The sequence below is a fragment of the Haliotis rufescens genome, unplaced genomic scaffold (assembly GCF_023055435.1).
Source record: "Haliotis rufescens isolate VD_foot unplaced genomic scaffold, xgHalRufe1.0.p SCAF_3, whole genome shotgun sequence".
NCBI classification, from domain to species: Eukaryota; Metazoa; Mollusca; class Gastropoda; order Lepetellida; family Haliotidae; genus Haliotis; species Haliotis rufescens.
Genome location: NW_025964001.1, coordinates 33,120,609 through 33,142,359, shown reverse-complemented (window position 1 = coordinate 33,142,359; position 21,751 = coordinate 33,120,609). Strand labels below are relative to the sequence as shown.

The window sequence follows — 21,751 nt, the reverse complement described above, 5'->3', positions numbered from 1 at the left end:
GACCATTGGGACACACCAGCGACACATTAGTGCGAACACCGTTCGTCGACGATTGACGAGCAGACAGCTCCACTGTCACAGGCCACACCGAGGACCCATTCTGACACCATGTCATAGCCGGGACCGTCTTCGATGGGCAACATAGCACCAACATTGGCGCCACCAGCAGTGGAGAAGAGTCCTCTTCTCACACGAGAGTCGTTACTGTATCTCAAAAGCAGACAGCAGAGAGAGAGAGAGAGTCTGGCGACGCCGTGGGGAACGTTATTCGGATGCTTGTGTTGTTGAGAGAGACTCGCCGGGTGGTCCGAGCATCATGGTGTTGGGTGGAATTGGTCTTGCACAGAGGGTCGGCCCTGTGGTCTTCCAGAACATCGGTCCAGGGAGAGGCAATGTTGTCACAGCAGCTCGGTAAATTGATCAAGTCTTGAGATCACACGCCATACCTCATTTGGCACGTCGCCGCAACCACGAGTTTCAGCATGATAACGCCCACGCCCACACTGCGAGAGCAACAAGAGACTTCCTCCAGCAGAATGGCATCAGAACCATGCAGTGGCCTGCCCTCAGTCCCGATTTAAATCCCATTGAGCACATGTGGGACGATATTCAAAGACGGCTGAATGACGTCCGCCTAAGGCTGAATTGCGCCAGGAGTTCCTCAGAGTGTGGGCTCAGAGTGTGGGCCTATGGCCTCATCCATTCCATGTTGCACGGCAGTTATCAATGCACATGGCGGACACACGTGATACTGACTTGTGATTCCATTTTCTCAGAGACTAGTGTTGTGTTTCACTTTAAGACCAGTTGACACTTTAATTTCAACTTTGAAGATCAGTTTTGCCAAATTTCATCTTTTTGATATGTCTCAAAGTATGTTTACAGTGTTTGGACAAATAAGGTTTCTCATATATCTATCCATGGTGACGTTTCTTTTGCGGTTCAGTATATTTGTATTAGAAAAAATACAAGCTTGCATTTTTCATAGCCGACACACCAGGAGTAGTTTATGAAAAATCAATTTCGAACATTATGCATATATACTTTGTTTATCTCAATCGCACGCTCCGTGTAAACTGCGTCCGAATCTATCCATAAGGGGGGATCATGTTCATTCACGACTGACCAGATTAATATATAAAGATGACCATATTTGAAACGTACTGATCTCTGTTCGAGATAAGACAAAAATAATAATACACAAAAAGACGTATACTGAGGTTATCTTAATCGCCCAATCTTCTTGTTCTCTGTGTCCGAATGTATCGATTAGGAGGTGATCATGTTCATTCACAACTGACCAGATTAATACTTAACGATGACCATATTTAGAAACTGACTGACCTCTGATTCAGCTAATACAGGTAAGGGGGTCATAAATTAATTATTTACAGCGTTAATTAGAGTGTAAAAGTGTTACAGGTCGACCGTGTATGTACTTAATTGTATATAGTGAGACCGCGTTATCCAGTACAGTGGTTAACAACGCAAATCCGTTTCTGTGCGATTCTGATCCTTATATCCTTATGTTTTTCGTATAGTTGGTTAATCTGAACCGATTCTAATCCTAATGGTTCAATAGAGCTGGAAGCGTCCTGAATAAGATGATCTCATTGTCACGGTAGTCTGTTATATTTTTCTGTTCATTATATCCCCATCTACCCATTATGTGTCTATTGCTAAGTTCGTGTAATCTACAAGAACAATTTCCTTTAGGCAGAAAATCTTGTCCGGTTAATCTTGCACTGACAATTTATATTTTCTTGTGTTGCTGAGATGCATGTCCAAATCCATAGATTTCTGCCACACGTACAAAATATATCAATGTAATTTGTTAATATTACTGTTTCTTAATGATAGTGGCAATGGGTGCATTGTTTAAATTACGAGCGACTGAACAAATACCATCTCGAAACATTTTAACAAACTTCTCTTAAACATTGTATAACTGTATCTGTGTCTTTTCAACTCGAACACACAAACAGTTTTGATAGATTGTGTACCATGCTATATATAAAATGACCTTTAACAATGGCACCGACATGGGAAAGTACACCACAATGACAGCACACGAACAGAAGGTGCTCGTCAAAAAGCCTGTTCGTGTTGTGACATACGTGACTTACTATTATAAGTTGATGGAATAAAATGAGGCTAAATGGTTGTAACACAACATTGTTCTCTTCTTGATTAAATCAGGTTTTACATTTAATTAACAAAGCATTGATAATCGATACGTTTTACAAACCTTGATGCTGATTAATACATATATATATAGATATATAATGCGCAATGTGGGACACACACACACACACACACACACACACACACACACACACACACACACACACACACACACACACACACACACACACACCTCACTCACACACACACACTCACTCACACACACACTCACTCACACTAACACACTAACACTAACACTAACACTAACACACACAGAGAAAATAAATGAATGAATGAAGCCAATACTTTCCTCCTACAAACTGCTACAAACTGAGCAAGTGACGAAAAAACAATTTGGTTTCCATGCATAAACTACTTACAGTGTATCATTTGAATATTTTGAATACTTTAAATATTTTGACTTTGAATGACTTTTATAGAAAAGCCCATTGTACTTTCGCAAGTGTACTAGATAAACAATTGATAAGAACGGAAAACGTGGTTTTACCATTATCTATATTACCAAATATTTTAACGAACCTTTTCTTTGTAACTTAATAATGAACGAATTATGTTCAAAACACATCTGTAAGTATGTATAACCATTTTTTTTAAATACCAAGATCGAAAACTGTTTGTAAATAAACAGAACAACAGGTACTATAATACGATGATCTTCAAAGGAACTTACTTTACATTTTATCCAGTGTGTTTCCATCGATCAACCCTTTCCCAACCTCTGCAGAGCAAGACAATCGTGACCTGCCGCCCCGACGAAAGGCCACGTGATCTGTGAATGAAGAAAATCTTCTCTAAGTGATGGAAACACTGGCTCCTTACAATGGTTTATTTGTGATGGCGATTGTTTGCATTGTGTGCTCTGTGAGAGCTCACATTGTATCGAACAGTTCCAGATATGTTTGTTACTGTGTTGTCGGTTTGGTTCAATAATTGACGCTGCCGTCTTCTCCTTTTGTTTATCTTACTATTGATAACATAAGATCCGTCGATCAATGTATGGGATGGTATTGATAGGATAAATCGTTGTTTTGCGTGTCAGTATAATTTGATTTTATCATTGCCAATTGTACGGACATGGCCTTAAGTTACCCTGATCAAATCTTTATTCCAGGAAACACGTTGATTTGCGTTTGCGTAAGTAATCTTACTATACTGAGAACCCATTGAACTTCTTGTCGGGCATGCGAAGAAAATGATTATGGAAAGATTTATGAGAATAGGAGATGAGAGTTAAAATATTGAACAAATGCTTGAGCTAAGTTCGAGATTCATTAAATTAGCATGATTCCATATTATAAAGCATGGATAGTACGAATCATGATTTCTTTCAGGGTGTATGTTTTCCTTGACGAGCCTACTTCCCGAATTACCATAGGCCACAAAATTATTGCAAAATTTTAGCAACGTGCATGTGTGTGTATGTGTGTCTCCGAGCCGACCAGTCATTGTTTTCTGTCCCCTTTTATGTCAAACGCCAGGCAGGATAACAACAAGTACCATCTTTTAACAATTGCCCGAAAACTAAACTCATGAAAAGCATAATTAGACTTTTAAGAAAATAAAGTTGCCATCCATAAAATTACATTGTTTTAAATAAAAAATATCTGGTTTTGTAGCTGAAGCTGAAAAATTAACAAATGTTTAAATGGTCAACACCTAAAGCATCAATATCTTCTCCAATACATCAGTAAACCTATATCAATATATATATATATATATATATATATATATATATATATATATATATATATATATATATATATATATGCATTGAAAGGTAACTGTCCTGGGGTTAAATGACAGTCCTTGCAAGTTCGATTCAAGTGGTTATCACACGTCCATTTATCTCAATTAGTTAATTACACGTACACACATGACATAAAATAGACGTCTAGACCTACACTGGACATGAGCTTCCGACTACAAAGAACAGTCTCCCTTAGATGAAAGAAAAATGCACCTACCGTCATGTTGACATAATGTTCGAGTCGGCGTATAGACTTCACAGCCACAGATGTGTTCAAACAAATATTCATGTTACATTGTGTTCAAGAAACGGCATCTCGCACTCGCAAGAAAGGTTTCAACGGGGAATCATCCCAAACTGGAGAAAGTAAAGCTGCATTATCATGGTTCTCAGGGATAAGCACTACAGGTACACTGACGGGTACACGGGACATGTATGCGAATGGTATGTTCTGCATTATGTGTGGGACGCTGACATTTGATTTATTTACCCATTGCTTACATTGTAGTTTAACATTGTAATTATCTTGTGTATGATCAAGTAATTAGTCCCACAGGTAAATGATACGTCGGCCTAATTAAGGCACGGGTAGGCCACAGACTGACCGCGGTGGCCAAAATTGGAGCAGCATGAGCATCTGGCGAAATAAGATATCGGGGCTGCTGGAGGAAACTAATGGGGACTTACAGTAATTAGAGGGCGGAAAATCAATAGGCAGAACACTGACTACCTCTGATTAAGTTAGGATCGATGAATAATAAGAGCCTTTGCTGTTAGCAGTTCTAAACTGTTGAATAACCATGATTAATCCTACATATATTTATTTGTATGTACATGTACAATGTGTTCATATATGTTGTGTTTTTGTTCTTCTTACAAACATATGTTCAAAATGGATTTTGTTTTCTATGTAAATATGTTTCTGTTTTTAACCTTGAACTGTAATGTATATATTAAAAACATCAATGTCTGTATATATGTATTGGGGAGAGGGACGCCTGTCTTAGAGAACTTTTGCCCAATCCAATCGACCATTCATGTCAATACAATATGCCCGAAAGGACATTATTCCACTTAAAACGAGTGTATTGAATTTGAATTCTCAAAGCATTCTTCTGACTAAAATAATTATGACCAAAATTAAAGTGAGTACACTCAACAAATGTCACTTGAAATGCGCATGCTGTCAACTAAGCTGAACACTTGGATGTATATCACTGGAACATATTCACCCGTTTACTCGGGTCTAAACGTTTGCAATGAGCACCTGAGGATAATGCCACTTTAAACACATAACTGTGTGTCATTACATAAGCCATTTCTGATCGAAGAGGAGACACAAGTAATAATGTTTTAAATCATTTGTTTGCTTAATCAAAACTCGATTGTTTGTAGGCTGCCCTGATATAGGTTGAACATTACTCGCTGCGGTATTCACTCACTCACTCAACATTATTACTTAAAAGGGTTTGGGTGATCCTGGCACAGTCAGGGTGGTTAGACTCATCATCCGCTCAGAGCCCTTGCCCCCTCTACACCCAGCCCAGACAGCGAATGGGACTTCTCCCAGGAAGCGCTGCCAAGTCGAACTGACCCAGAACTTTTCTAAGAATGTGAGGACTCCCAACACTGCAGCCCTCTGCATTACCCAGATTGTCAGAAGGGCTGTATTCCCGGCAGCAAACCCAGGTACTCTCCCAATGCCAGTCAATTGGGAGGTATCAAACCTAAGGCACCGAGGACAATGGGGGTTCGGACATCTACGCACTTTGGATAATTATTATAATGACCATCACCTATACATTACTATATAACAAAAAAGATATACATATTTACCGTTCTGAACATCGAGGTTTTTGCATAATGATATATTTAAGCGTAAAACGTAAATGTAAGCGTAGCAAAATGTCACCTCTCTGGTAATACACTTTATTGCACAATAACACAAACTGTACCGAAGTCACGTGTAGAATACTTGTAATCGAGATCTGGTTGTGTTGCCACTTACACCTGTCACTTGAGACGAAATCTATTTCTGCTGTTTTGTCAACAATGACAGATAACGTAACGGGACTATACGGTATACATTGATCAGCTGGAAGGGGGCCGCGCGGCAAGGTCCCAGGAGAACCGCTCCCCGTTCTCGTGTTGTATGACATTGATTAAATTCGTATTTAATGCTCTTTTTATGACTCCTAGATGTGGACATAAAAAAGTAGCCCATTTTCCTGTGAAATAAAATATATGACATTGGCGTTATATAACAGTAAACGTATTTCTAACTCAAATTGTGTTTTGTACGTACAAATATCATTGAATAACGATTTGAATTTAATATTTCACCTTGTGGGTATTATTAACACGACACGATAATCTGTTCACAAAAGGAAAGAAATTGAGAAAAGTAATGTACAAATATAAATATAAAGTAATATATGAATTTTTTTTAATCAACACCGTTAAGGATGGTTTGTCTGTATTGCACGGTAATTCATTCAATTTGGATAATAGTTATTGTCTACAATGGTATTGTTTAAATTAATACTTCAAATATAAGTAAATATTGGACTTTTAAGGAGGAAAATTACATTCATTATTAATTTCGTTAAGATATTCTTTGTAACGTTATTATTGATTATTATTATAATTAGTTTATATATTTATTTATGTTTGGGTTTGAAATAAACTCACTTACATAATACGACACAGCAGTTGTTGTGAGTGATATGCCATACATAATAACGCATGCAGAATTAACCACGAGAAATGGATAAGAACAGATAAAAGCTAACTTATAATTTTATTAGGAGGAAAAATAGAGTACTGATAATACAAATGAGGCATAAACACCACTATACAATAAACACTTATCTGCTTAAAGACACACAGAGTACATTTAAGACACAACACATGGAAAACGTCAATACCTTGGAAGTACTCATGTGGGAATGTCTGTCCAACAAAAGGAACACAGTCCTTACAAAACAGAAGTTGCAAAATGATAGGTCCTATATTATATGAATAACTGTAAACATATATTACTGACATCAGGTTTTTAAGAAACGGCTAGGCATGTCCTGTCCCAGCTATAGCACACGTCGTACGATATAAACTTGTTTATATCTGATAGTCTTGCACCTTACACCTAGAAAGGGAAGGAAGCAATGCCTTGATAACAGACACATGGCCGCATGACACATACACACACAGATGCATGGAACATAAACACATCGAGACACATTGAACCATGGACACATGCCAGATGGGCACATTGAACCATGGACACGTGACACATTAACCATGGACACAGGGGAACATTTAGCCTTGGACACATCGACACATTGAAGCATAGACACATTGGACCATGAACACATTAAACCATGGACACAGGGGCACAATTAGCCATGGACACATCGACACATTGAAGCATTGACACATTAAACCATGGATACATTGAACCATGAACACATTAAACCATGGACACAGGGGCACATTTAGCCATGGACACATCGACACATTGAAGCATTGGCGCATTGAACCACTGACACGTGGACATATTAAACCACGGACACAGGGGCATATTTAGCTATGGACACATCGAAACATTGAAGCATAGACATATTAAACCATGCATACATCAAACCATGGACACATTGTACCACTGACACGTGGACACGTGAATAACTGAAACCATGAACATGGGAATACATCATCACATGTAAACGTTGATACGTAAACAGTTGGATAAATGGAACGATGAACAAAGGGACAGATGGAATCGTGGAACCATGCTCACATGGGATACATCGGTCCTTGGACACATGGCAACATGGTCAGATGGATCATGGACATATCGAAACGGTGACACGTTTGAACAACGCCATCAAACTGAATCGTTCAGAATCCTCACAGAAAAAAATGATACAGACGTACGGATGCATACAATTCAATCGTCGTAAATGTGTGACAGTCTTTCGTACAACTGAAGTACCAACTTATTTGAAATGAAGCGTCTTCTTAAAACAACGGTATATCGAAAGAAATGTTCTATACAATTTTAACGCGTTGTTATAACATAACATGTCAGTCGCCAGTTTGACACAGTAATTACAACATGTGCGTTCTTGTACCCAATATAATCATACCGTTTGTCACACAGGTTTATCCTTACTTCGTGCATTGTTTTCAGAACGTCAAACTTTAATCCTATAATAGCAGTTCTTCTACCAATGGCTTCCAACTGGTGTTAGGCTTGACCGTGCAACTTCTTGGATCAATCCCTAACCAATTAAGATCAAAGGCTGGGAAAAATATAAACTACCTACCAAAAGTAGACGGAAAATTACAAGACTCCGTGTGGCCTATACCAGGTGATGGTTGTGTTGGTATATATGTAAATGTCATCTAGTGCATTCGTTTCTCGAATACTGGCAGGTTTCGGTGTTCTTGGTAATTAATTATCCAGGTCACCTGTCTGGTATGTTCTGCCACCAACTACAGTGTGTTACATAGACATGTAGGCCGTGCTTTGCTAAGTAAACCAGCGTGGCGATGATAAATATTTGTCGTATGTTTTGCAATGCAAATAAAGCGACACAACTCTTTCCATAATCATACGCTTTACAAACATCATGTATTCATATACCCGATCTAGATGAGATATTACACTGTTTGGCATAGGTGCTTGGCTTAGCTATTTAAAGAAAAACAATGTGAATATGATAAACACGAACTATATGCTTTGTAATTTAAACAATGCATTCGTATACCTTATCGTATCAGATACTCACTCATGTTTTAATCGTGGTACAACTTCATCAAAAGAGTATCAAAAGTTGTGTTGTTTATAAACAATTGATTGATAATGATAAACATGTACGAATCATGTATTTAAGAAAAAATCACTCTTTCTTTTGGAACTGAATTATGTCTTAATGGCGATTAATATTAATTTAGTATTAGTTTTAATGTTTCAAGATATGTTTTACTGTTTTAGAGCAAAAATGCACCGAAACCATGTCTTCTATTTCTAGGTCCGTAATTTGAAGAACAAAAGTAATGATTCTCTCTTCTCACAATCCAATTGTAAACGTATGAATCAAGTTCAATTACATCTGTCCTTGTATGTAAATCGATAGGACACTTTAATATAATACAGTCTGGTTAGATATCAGTCACAATTATCATGAATACTTGACCAATTTGATTATTTGAATGCCAGGATGTAAAGGGCCTGTCTCCATACCAACCAGTGCGCTATTTCACTTGTAACACATGCACTCGATCACCAGCATTCCTTGAAAATGTGTTGACAAAATTATCCGTGTGTTACATTGGGCCAAGCGTACACATCGACATTTGAGGTATTTAAGGTGTTCGAATGCGTATCTTTTTCAAACTAAACAAAATATTGAGGTTTTTAACGTGTTCGTATGCGTATCTTTGTCAACATATACCAAACGTCAAGGTTTTTAAGGTGTTCCTATGCGTATCTTTGTCAAACTAAACCAAACGTTGAGGTTTTTAACGTGTTCGTATGCGTATCATTTTCAAAATATCCCAAACGTCAAGGTATTTAAGGTGTCCGTATGCATATTTTAGTCAAAATATACCAAACGTCAAGATTTTAAGGTGTTCCTATGCGTATCTTTGTCAAACTAAACCAAAAGTCAAGGATTTTTAAAGTGTTTGTGTGCGTATCTTTGTTAAAGTGAAGTAAACGTCAAATCATTTAAAGTGTTCGTATGCGTAACTCTGTCACAATAAACAAACGAACAGAGAAAAACATGACGAAAGCAACACATTAATAACAACTGTCCTTATGCAGATGGAAAGGGTTTTGTAGCTTTTATTTACAACTGTTGGTGGAAAGGGTTCATTCCTGCTGTACCTCCATCTTCACGAGCATGTGAACGTGACCTCCATCATAATACTCTTTCCCAGTACTCTTTCGGGAAGCTTTGGGGAACTGGAGACATAAATTCAACACAGGAAGCCCCACAGATGTTTGGACAAAACAATCAAAACCAATGTATATATCTTATGGATACAATCCAACCATCATATATCTAACTGAGCTACCGAATTTCATACCAAAATATGAACATAACGAATACGACGAAAATACAAAGCAATCGAATCTGGGCAATTAGCGATATATTTGGTAGTGGTTACGATTTCCATCGTGGGGATTCTGGATTGTGAATAGGTCGCCAGTAACCTGTAGTTTTCGTACGAGGCGACTCGATAGATCGGGTAGTCAGGTTCCCCGACTTGGCTGGCTGAGTGTCATCTTACCCTGACGGTGTGGGACGTTGCTTATAATATCAATCACGAGTTTGTTTTGTCCAGATTTGATTATTTACAGACAGCCGCCCTATAGATGAAATATTTCTGAGTGCGGCGTTAAACAATTAATTTCAACAGAACTAAGGACTGAACTTGAAATAGTTTCACAAGGGCTGTTATTACGTGCACATGCATATATTTAAAGAATGATAAACATGCAATCACGAACATGATGATAGCCTCTAACGCCTATACCCCCGGGACACAATCCACATGCTTTGTTCTAAAAGTCTTAATTTCATGAACGGGCTGAACTGCAATGGATTAATATCTAACTGTAATTAGTTGAACATTTTACTGACGGGTATACCCTGTGGCGTCGTATTATTCGGCTGTCAATACTGATTTAATTCATGAAGTAATATTGCGCACGAGTGCAGCTGTAATTTGTTATACGAGCGGTTGAACTTAGATCAGGTAACGTGATATTGCAAAATGAAACAAAGAGGGCTATACTGTACGACAAGGACACAACCGATAGGATAGTTGGGTTTCAGCAGACAATGCTGCACTCGTGCAACATTGGCTACTACAGCGGTGGAAGACCCTCAACTGCCACCACAAATGAAAATGTTGATAAAATATATAATATGATTATTGATGATCGACGACTCACCACACGTAACAGAGCCAATACACAAGGCATTTCTCACGAGAGAGTTGAGAGAATTCTGAGGAATGAACATGGCTGTAACATTCCAGCTATATGACCGCTGTCTGTAAATAATCGAGTCTGCACCAGACAATACAGTGATTGACATCATGAGCATCGATCTAAGCAATAGAGATAAGATGGCATACATCAACCAAGTCAGCGTGCCTTGCCACTCAATCCCATTAGTCGCCTCTAACGATAAGCATAGTCACTTCTCGTGGCAAGCATAGGTTGCTTAAGACCTATTCTCTACCCGGATATTCACGGGTCCGAATGGGATTATGATGGAAAATAATTAGCAACCAACTCCTGTAACCATCAACGCAGTCCGTCACAGTTAGGATCAGAACTTTTCAGCCACTCCTTGCAGCAATTAATAACATGACATGTAGCACAGCCGCTTATAAATAATCGAGGGTAGAATGGTCGGAGTTTGAAATAACATCTTCAATCGGGGTTGTGATACTAATAGTAAATGCGTCGGTTTACACAACGTTTATCATTTTAGCAAAATCACGACGAGGGTCACCAGAAATGAGCGCTAAATATATTCCTAATGACGGGAATCTAACCCAGTCTTTCGGCGTATCGAGCGAATGCTTTTATCATTGTGCGACCCAACCGCCCCAGAAACACTATTCAGTTGCGGTGGCCAAACACAGTAGATCAAATAAATTCCTTGTGGGTACACGTGTACTTGCCATTTTCTCATGTTGCTACTAGCACCAAACAACTACTCCTGTATGTTCAGCTGTAAAGATTGCAACGTGTTATCCTTTTATGAACCGTTTCATATTTCATTTCACATTTGACCTCAATATGTACGTTCAGGTACCTACAGCAATAAATCGTGAAATACTTGATGATCATTACAAAGACTACTTGAATGGAATCTATAAACTGATTACTTACTTTGAGATGTTCATGCCTATGTGTCAGGTGTTCTTAAGTGCTGCTCTACGATCTGAGTACATACACAAGAGCGTTTCTTCTAAACGTGATACGGCGTGATTCTTGCGGAAATCGATGGTGGAAGAAATAACAATTCAACATTTAGAGTCCTTACTTTAGAGCCTTTAACGAGAATTTTCGCTCCCCGCAAAAAATACAGGTTCACATAGGAACATAGTGTAACTACTGACATGATGTGTCCTTTGTCACGTTCGTTGCTATCGGTATGAGAGAATGACAGATACTTCACACAAATCTATGTGCTTGAATGGGTGGCTCAGTGAATTGAAGCCGTGCACTGAACATACTCATGAGGCATAAGCTGATCACAGGTTCCAGTCCCAGATGCACCCCGTTTTGTAATGTGGATCGAATTGGGTCCTCAAAGACAACGAAGAGTCGTTCTGGTTTGGTTTGTGTGATTATTGAACCCTTTTCACCATACTGGCTCCACTTTCATTCTTGCTACAGTATTAAATGTGATACTCTTCGACTATCCACGATCTGATGCCAATCTATGCTGCAATAGGTGTATTGAATAGAGACCTTGTCTGTCTTTGTATGATTAGGATAAACGTCAGCTGCAAAGCTATTGATACTGGAATGACTGCCACTTGGTAAGATCGACAAACGTTCAATATACAACAACACAGGCATACTTGGAGAACGTATACGTGGAATCAAATGAGTATGTTGTGCACAGACAGACTGGTGCCAGTTTAAATGTTGAGGTATATTAAAAACAATGAGTAAAAGATTCCCTCGAGAACGAAACATCAGTGTGTGAAGCTTGTGGAATTGTGTGTGTACTCAACATTGTGACCACGCTCAGTGAGGAGCGGAGGTAGGTGTATTCACCTTCTTGTAAAGAAGTCGCCAAAAGACGAATGTCGTTCTTTCTAGATGGTGATCCTTCTAACGGGTACCGTTAATAAAACATGCTGACACATGCTGGTGTTGGGTAAGAATGAATATTTATGCCCGGAATATAATAGTCCTCCAGATTTAACACTCAGTAAGATTTGATGCGTCAACGACAAAAAAGATGTCGACGCAATTCCCTATTTGTACATGTTCCCGATATTTCAGGTGAATAATTGACTAGTCTTTGCATGTGTTTGTGACGGGTGGCATCTGCAGGGCATGATACGCTTGCATATATCGTCCCTATTTGATAGCGATTCATAAACACATGCTCATCATATACAACAGACTATGAACAGAGATTTCTTATGATTATGGAAAGAGGGCTATCGTATGACCTATCATACGTATTTCATGCCATTGTAATAATACTGGCCGGTTTCTTTCCATTGGATTTTCAACATAATTTAGATGCCATAATGTGTGATCTCACTGCACCATATAGCCATTCATTCCAAATCAACCTGTTTTGTTTGTTTTGCCAAATATATAATTTATCAATGACGTTTAGAGGATTTACACCCATAAATGTATGCCTTCACTAATTCATGGTCCTGATATTGTTTACAAAATAATTGCCAGATTTATTGTTGTAAACAAAATCAGGTGATAATGCATTGTCAATCAACAAGTCTCTGTTGTGTCATTGGTCATCACAACTGTTATTGGCAATCAATACAAACTATGCATTGCGTGACTAATCCATGAAATCAATACAATTAATCGGTATCAATATACAGTTACAAAATATCAAACCCATATCTTTAATAGCTGTGATTCATATCTTTTGGTGAGATTTGATAGGCTAACGTTTGATATGGCAGCATTCTATTATACAAGTGAGTGATATCCTGGTGGTCAAAAAACAATGTTGTACCGAAACACAAATTGTTTGACACTTCCCTTTAGAGAAAGCAATAGGATATCTTTGAGCAGTGACCGAAGTAATAATATCAACCTTACAAATTATCAGTATGTTGCAGACATTGCAATGTACTCATGCATGTTTCAGACACGTAAACACAGACGTACACAGAGGCAGACACAGAGACACAGAGAGTCGTTTAAGGCTCCATTTACCGCTGTGCAGATTTGCGCCCCTTGGGCACGCCAGAAACCTATGATCGTGGGTTCACAATCCCGGTTCGTCCCGATTGTTTCTAGGTTTGTCAGCACCATACCCGTGTTCACAGGTTTCATCAAGTATAAACGTCTTATCCCTGTATCACTTCGGGGTCTCAGCCTATATTAAGCTGTAATATGCCTGAAATTCTGTTACAAGCGACGTTAAACGTAACTCACTCGCCCACTCTAGACTATCCCACCTCCCAACAAGTATTGCGCAGTCACATTACTATTCACGAGTTTATTAACATCAACTTGAAGGCCGTGTTAAATGAACGCTCATATATTGAAATGTTATTGACCAAAACGATTTATTATTTTTTTTCAATTGAGTTCGGCATCGAACCAAGTAGGGGATGGAATGTAGCTTCAGTTAGTATTTCACACATTAAAACAACGTTCGAGTACACCGAGGTATTTTAGATATAGCAATGCATATTACCCTTGCGCTTTCTAACTGAAACGGCGGCGCGAAGACTTGCGTCAATAGGTTGTGCGCGAAAACCTGCGTCTATAGATTGTGCTCGACATGTGTAATAATGGGTTCGAATCCCGGTTCCGTGGTTCCGTTTGATTATGATTCTATGTATGTCAGTGCCATGGCGTGCTCGCAGGGTTCACCGAAGGGGTAAACGTCTGAGACCTGCAAAACTCAGGCGCAGATGTTTCAAGAACATCGAAAGGGTTTTGTTGCTTTCATTTTCCCGATAAAACGGAATTACTATTCAAATCGCGGTATTATTGTGTGACCAGGTTGCTGTATCAGCTGAAATGGAAGGCTTAGATCTGTCACTTGCACAAGCGCTATGTTGACGCAGATGTCAATACAAGTGTTCATCACAACAATTTATGGATTTCAAAATAGCTACTTTCAATATTTTTCGCACATGAAACTAACTATCGACACTGCTATCGAATGTATGCCAGGTGACCATAGTTTGCATTGGAATACAATTATTTATTATTCTCGCGTACTCTCCTGATATAATGTTGAAACAAATACTGCAATTGAACAGAACATCTTACAACAGTTTCTGAGGAGAAATAATTCGTTTTCACTCTTTTTTAAGACAAACGTATAAATTCGCAACGTATTTCAGATTTATATATCAACATACATGACCTCATCCACTGATGCGCACATTGAAAGGGTAATGCATGTGACAGTCTAAAATAGACTAGTATTTGATTGCAACTGCCCTGCAAAATCAATTAGTGTGTAAAATGAGTCAATAAATATATTTGGATTTTCTTTCGCCTAATGATCAGGTAAACTCCCTTAGTTAAGCCATACGGGTTTTTTTATGGCTACCGGTCCTCAAAGGGTAGGACATGCTTACCCCTTTAGCGACAGCTGGTGTTATTACTGATTTTTACTGATCCATTCATATCATTTCCACCGCTATTCTGCATGTTTTGCGCACAATGGAAACTGTTTCGGGGGATAATCGAGACTGGCTATTCTCTGGCGTTCACAATTTACATTATTATGTTTTACCAATCAAGGTACACTTTATACATGCGCAAACTAAGGAAATGAGATCGTGCACCTTGTACAGTCATGTGCATTGAGAGAGTAAATGTAAGGTATACGCCGTTTTAATCAATTCGTGCACAAAGGATGGGCGTATAGTGTGTATACAGGTCACAAGTCAGGTGAAGTTAATCAAGGCGGCGGAAACTAGATGGATGGGTAACCGCGGTCGCCAAGCTTGACTACTACTAAAAGTGAAATTGCACTACAGGTTATAACATGAGTGGTGTTTACTAAGAAGAGTAACCTTGTTCAATAACAAGCCTCTGTTCAGTTGTCAATGGGTACCTGCTTGGGTGAGATGGTAATTTGACTTTTTTTAAAATTCTAGCAAAGTTGTCCAGTTCAGAGTGTAATATGAGTACACTCTGATCCTTTTTTCATGGTTATTATTATTATTATTATTATTATTATTATTATTATTATTATTATTATTATTATTATTATCATTATTATTATTAAATAAAATGTAGCAAATAGGGTTTGGGTGATCCTGTCACAGTCAGGCCGGTTAGACTCATCATCAGCTCAGGGCCCTTGCCCCCTCTACACGCAGCCCAGACAGCGAATGGGACTACTCCCAGGAAGCGCTGCCAAGTCGAACACACCCAGAACTTTTCGAATAATGTGATGACTCCAAAACACTGCAGCCTCCTGCAGTATCCAGATTATCAGAATGGCTGTATTCCTGGCAGCAAACCCATTGTACTCTCCCAATGTTAGTCAACAGATTGGGAGGTGCCAAACCTAAGGCATGGAGAACAATGGAGAGTCGGACAACTTGGTACTTGGGATGCAAGCGTGACATTTCGAAAGCGAGGTCTGCATATACTTGCCCTGTTTTTCTTGAATCTTGTCAATCACCTTAGTGCCAAAAGGGACAGAAAATTTAATGATATAAATGTTTTCATTGGATTTATCAAAAAGGACAAGATCAGGTTTGTTGGACTGGATTCGCCTGAGGCTGTATACGGGCTTATTCCAAAGAATTTTGTATTTATCATTTTCCATGACGCCCTCTACATATTCTGAGTCGAACCACGGATGGACCTCACAAGCATTGCGAAGACGGTAATAAAATGATCGAGACACTCCATCATGACGCTTAAGACACTGTGTTTGTGCCAAAGCTGGGCTTCCACTGCAAATGTGTTGGACAGTCTCATTAAATTCATTGCATATTCTTCTTCTTCTTAAAATCATATAGCAATTACACCGTAAAGGTATATCCGAGTCTAGATGTGTACAATACCACACGTCCACTAAAACACAGCAAAAAGATTGATTTGTATAGTATGAATTATGAATGAACGTATTCGAGATTGCCAGTGTTTAAATAGCTGTTGTGATATTACCAGATGATCAATCCTCGCTAGGTCAATATCTTAAGGATTGATTTCGCCATTTTATAGCAACATTGTCTTAAAGCATGAACGAGTAATTATATAAACATCCACCGATCTGCCTCGAAAATCTGATACCCAGACACGATTCCTCTTAAGCTCTTCCTACTGCGAGTCAGCTACCCGTAGTTAAGGAAATATACAAAACACAAAATCGCAATTTTCCAGACGAGTAGAGCTGTTGATATAAGGAGGTGTATTTTGAGCGTGGACGGGGTAATTTCGCCCTCGTTTGTAGGAGATACCCACTACCGAGTGACGTGTTATCTTAGATAATACAAAATGTCAATAAATCGAAGCCTAGGACAAGCAAATAGTAAATATATTTATTCTTTGCTATGGTCCCGAGAGACAACACAGGAACACCACTCTAAAGATAGGCCAGAAAGGATTGATTTATTCGATGCTTAATATCCATTCTCATTAAAATATAATAATACTAATAATTAAAATGCATAAATTAGGACTAACATACACGACAAACGGCTGAATTTGTATATCGGATACACATACAATTTGTACATATATAACTTTTGTCCATTAAAAGGGACAGTGGAGTAGGCTATGGCCAGATGTTAAAGTGTCTGCTGGTCACTCCATTGTGCCGCGTTAGATTGTTCGATTACAATGTTCTGGCGTCTTAACCCGTGCTATTGCTAGTTATATTGCTACAAGTAGCGTAATCCTACACTCACTCACCCACTGACAAGAAACATGATAATACGAGCAATATTAAGGCATTAATTATGACATTATGTATACAACAATCGGGTGAAGCTGCACCTCGAATAAACAGATTTTTGATACTAGCAGTAATGATTCACCAATTAAATTCTTGATATGGCTTTTATAATTATATACGGATAACGGTTGAGTCTACACTGGATATAATTACTGTACTGAACGATCGGAAGACTGTCATTAAAACATAATGGAACTAACCTTAATAACGCTTGATCTTGACATGACTGTAGTATACGCCTATTGGTTTATCTATATATTATATCCGATACGTATTGTACTGATGAACTGAGGATATGCGTTGGCATTATACATAATGAGACTAACCAATACCCAGCTTGTTCTTGATATGACTGGTTTACGACTAACGGTGTATCTGTAAATATGATATACGTAATTAATGTACGTATGTACATATCTTGATATGACTGTGGTTTTCGACTAACGGCGTATATGTATAATGTATGATATCACCACTGCTGCTTACGTGTGTTGCTGTAAACTACATTCACATACAGAGTGAGTGAGTGAGTATGGTTTTACGCCGCTTTTAGCAATATTCCAGCAATATCACGGCGGGGGACACCAGAAATGGGCTTCACACATTGTTCCTCACATACAGAGAGGTATTGTGTAAACCGTACCTTTTCACCAAGCATTACAACTCAACATGTCAAAGTGAAAGACAGACTTACCTTACCTACAATGAGAATTGTTCAAAGTAATCAGAATGATACAAAGTTGTCTTACCTGTCTGTCCACAGGGACGGTTGAAGCTGATCAACTTGCGTTAGTTGACTGAACAACACAACATAATACTCGCCGGCTAATCCAGCTCTGTGTGTTTTAAGCACATGTTGCTCTCTTTTGTACTGTAAGAGGATTTCTTGTTAAGGGTATGTTTAGTACACTACTGTCAAGCGTCTGTTATTTGCTTACATCAATCTTGCGTTAAAATCACGTCGGCAAAATAATAGGGGCATAGACCCACCCCTTGTCGTAATCCTGTATTTGCTTGTCGGACATACTCACTGGGTACGGAACAGTGAATTCAAAGCACGTGCTGTGAACGGGAAAAGTAATGATATTTGATACATGAACGTCGCGGGGGTGACATCGTACTCCTGACATACGCACGAACTGTACACAGGATGTCTATTTCAAACGCAATACTTCAAGGAGTGGTGAGTTTGCGGGTGTAAACACTGTTAAAGATAAAATACTAAAACCTTATTTTTTAACGAATAATAAAGTTAATTTCAACCACGTTGAACATACCATAATTTCAAAGTGTTTATAATGGCTTGTGTTCGTGTCGATTTTCTGGTGCGTATAATTATATGGGTTTATCGGCAGAAACCGCAACAAAAGCCGGAGATTACACCGACGTAGAACGGTTTATTTAAGGTTATTTATACGTCTATATCCAGCGTTTTCCTTTTCTTGGACTATGGATTGTGGTTTGAGAGCATGCATGTTCTGAAACCTAAGAGAAACCCGAGACACCACATGATTCAATAATTTGACAGCGAATGTTATTTGAATTGGCCAGATCGTAAATCCCAACTGTTAGTGTGTACTGTAGATCTCCCGCAATGACCTCCAAGTGCTCGCATTGATGTTTGAGTACACGCGTCATAAAATATGATTAAACTGGCATATATCATACGAAATATAAGTGTATAACTGTACTGTTTGACCCAGTAGCAATGTGATTTATGACCTTTAATGACCATAAGGTCAATGTGTTATGTTGTCCTTACTATTACACATACTTATTCATAATTTCGAAATATTGAAATCTCTATGGTGTGACAATAAAGATTCTTAACCACGCTACAGTTGAAACAACAACATGTCGGAGACAATCTAAGCTTTAAGCCTTCTAACATGGCTACGTATGTTTATTACATAAATCTCTTACTTAATGTTCCAATCTTCAACACAAGGTTAAAGCCAGATTAATCTTATTTTCCCAAATAGATTTATAATTGCATTTGCAATTGCATTTAAGTTTGCACCAAGTCGGTAAAATATCGTGTTACCCGTTTAAGAGTACTTTACTTCTGACTGACGATGTGACTGAGAGCTCTTCACAACTCGCACATATGATTTGATATGGTTTGTATGCTTACTGTGTGAATGAAAAATTGAGCGATCGAGTTTGGTTTTACGCCACATTTAGTAAAATTCCATTAATATCTCGACTGTGACATCACAAATAGGCTTCACACATTATGTGTATGTGAGGATTCGAACCCGGGCCTCGATTCCGACTATATCATAAGCATGTGTTTATGAATCACTGCTAAACAACTTTTGAGCAAGAATATGACGCTCTTTGAAACCATCGGAGAAAAAGCATACTCGATTGTACCTCAAAAGTTGTGAAATGTAGACGCCAAGGACTTGAGCTCTAGGAATATTGCTCGACATTAAGGGAAAGCTGACCATTGGAAAGTTTAAGTGCTCCCTCTTTTCTCACAATCTTGGGGATAGTTTTTTTGTCACTCTGAATCTTTACACATAGATAAAAATAGAAAAAACCCCAGATGAGGTGGTTTCACTAATTTTTTAAATGTATATTTCATGTTAAAAACAGTGGAAGGAACTTGACTATTTGAGCGTTATTGAACGATATCAGATCATGATCATAACCCTTTTTTTGCTTGACGTTTTTTCCCACATTATCAACATGTATTTTAGAAGCAGGCAATGTCAAATAGCCAACAAATGAAGGTATCAAATGATGTACCAAAGGACACCCACACATTAAATAGTTCCAGCTGATTGCGTCTCGAGTCTAAATAGCTACATATGGTTGGCAACTGATATGCGTGTTTGCCAAATTGGTATTTAAGTGTAAACATGCATGCAACAGTTTCACATATACCATTTAATTACGTGTTACCATGCACAGGCCAATTGCTTAATTGTTCATCTCTGACTTGATCCACACGGTTCAAATGGTGTGTATATCGGAATATATTGCACTTTGTCAGAGAGGACATGTGAATCCGAAATTCATTGCAAGATTGCATGACACGTACGAGCCTCGTATGATTGTTACAATGTCACAGAGTAGACTGCGAACAGCTAAAATGTTACTGACGTTGTCGGTAATAGTCAACTGGTCATTGGGTACCTTGGGTTAAGTTATACTCACAGCAAACATCAAAATAACAACACGCACCGAACATGTTAACAACACTGTGGTAGTTATTAAAGTTTCCTGGTTGCATTTCAGTTGCAAACTATCCGCCCAGTCTTGAAATGAATATGCATTCAAAGTATCTCGTGCAAACCTTTAGCTTAAGTGTTTCCCTTCGCGGGATGAATGTTGTTTGGTGCAATAATCATTATCCATCTATATCATGGTGGCGAAACATTGTGCAAAGACATACAAATTTGTTCTTTCATACTCGAAATAACCCTGTCAGTAATACAAGATTGTATTAATATGGTAGGTCGTTGTGTAACGCCGCACTCGGCTATATTCTAGTTAACGTGCCTGTACACAATCGAATCTGGATCAGACAGTGATTAATCTCATCCTACCGGTTATCCATTCACTGCAGGGTAAGAAACACATATCACGAACAAAGTCACTTGCCTAAAGAGACACCACATGTAACATGCCTACTGTGTTTCAGTCTGAGGCGCTAGAATGCTTAAATTCCCATTAAATTACCATCTCATCCTGTCGGTTACCCATTCACTGCTGGGTAGATAAAAGCGACAAGACCCTTTCTATATTCACGAGGAATCTCTGCCGAAAGCAGAGTCGGACAGTATCGTGAGCAAACATTTATGAATCTATCAAATAGTGATGATACAATGTGTTCGCGAAAAGGTGAGTGTATCCTGCCTCACCGGTGGCACCCGTTAGAAACACATGCAAAGGCATGTCAATTGTTCACCTAAAAACCCCACGAACATATGATACAAGTCAAAATAGGGGATGGTATCGGATACCAATTTTATCACTAATGCGTCAAATTTGGAAATGCCCTCCACCATAAAATGGTCCCTTGAATGTTGCTACTTTGATCAAACAACTTCTTAGGAGTCGAATGGAAAGCATATTACGAACAAAGTCACTTGTCTAACGAGATACC

The 21,751-nt window shown here is 38.6% G+C and overlaps 1 protein-coding gene across 1 annotated transcript in view; it reads right to left on the bottom strand.

The window, feature by feature from the left end:
- LOC124120012 overlaps positions 1-18,580 on the bottom strand; it is a 43,382-nt gene extending 24,802 nt beyond the window's left edge. Inside the window, exons 1-2 of the mRNA XM_046482745.2 lie at positions 18,384-18,580; positions 2,876-2,974 (exon numbers count right to left, since the gene is read on the bottom strand). The gene's annotated coding sequence lies outside the window, so the exon portion shown is untranslated. The remainder of the gene's footprint in view (positions 1-2,875; positions 2,975-18,383) is intronic.
- Positions 18,581-21,751: the final 3,171 nt, after the last annotated feature.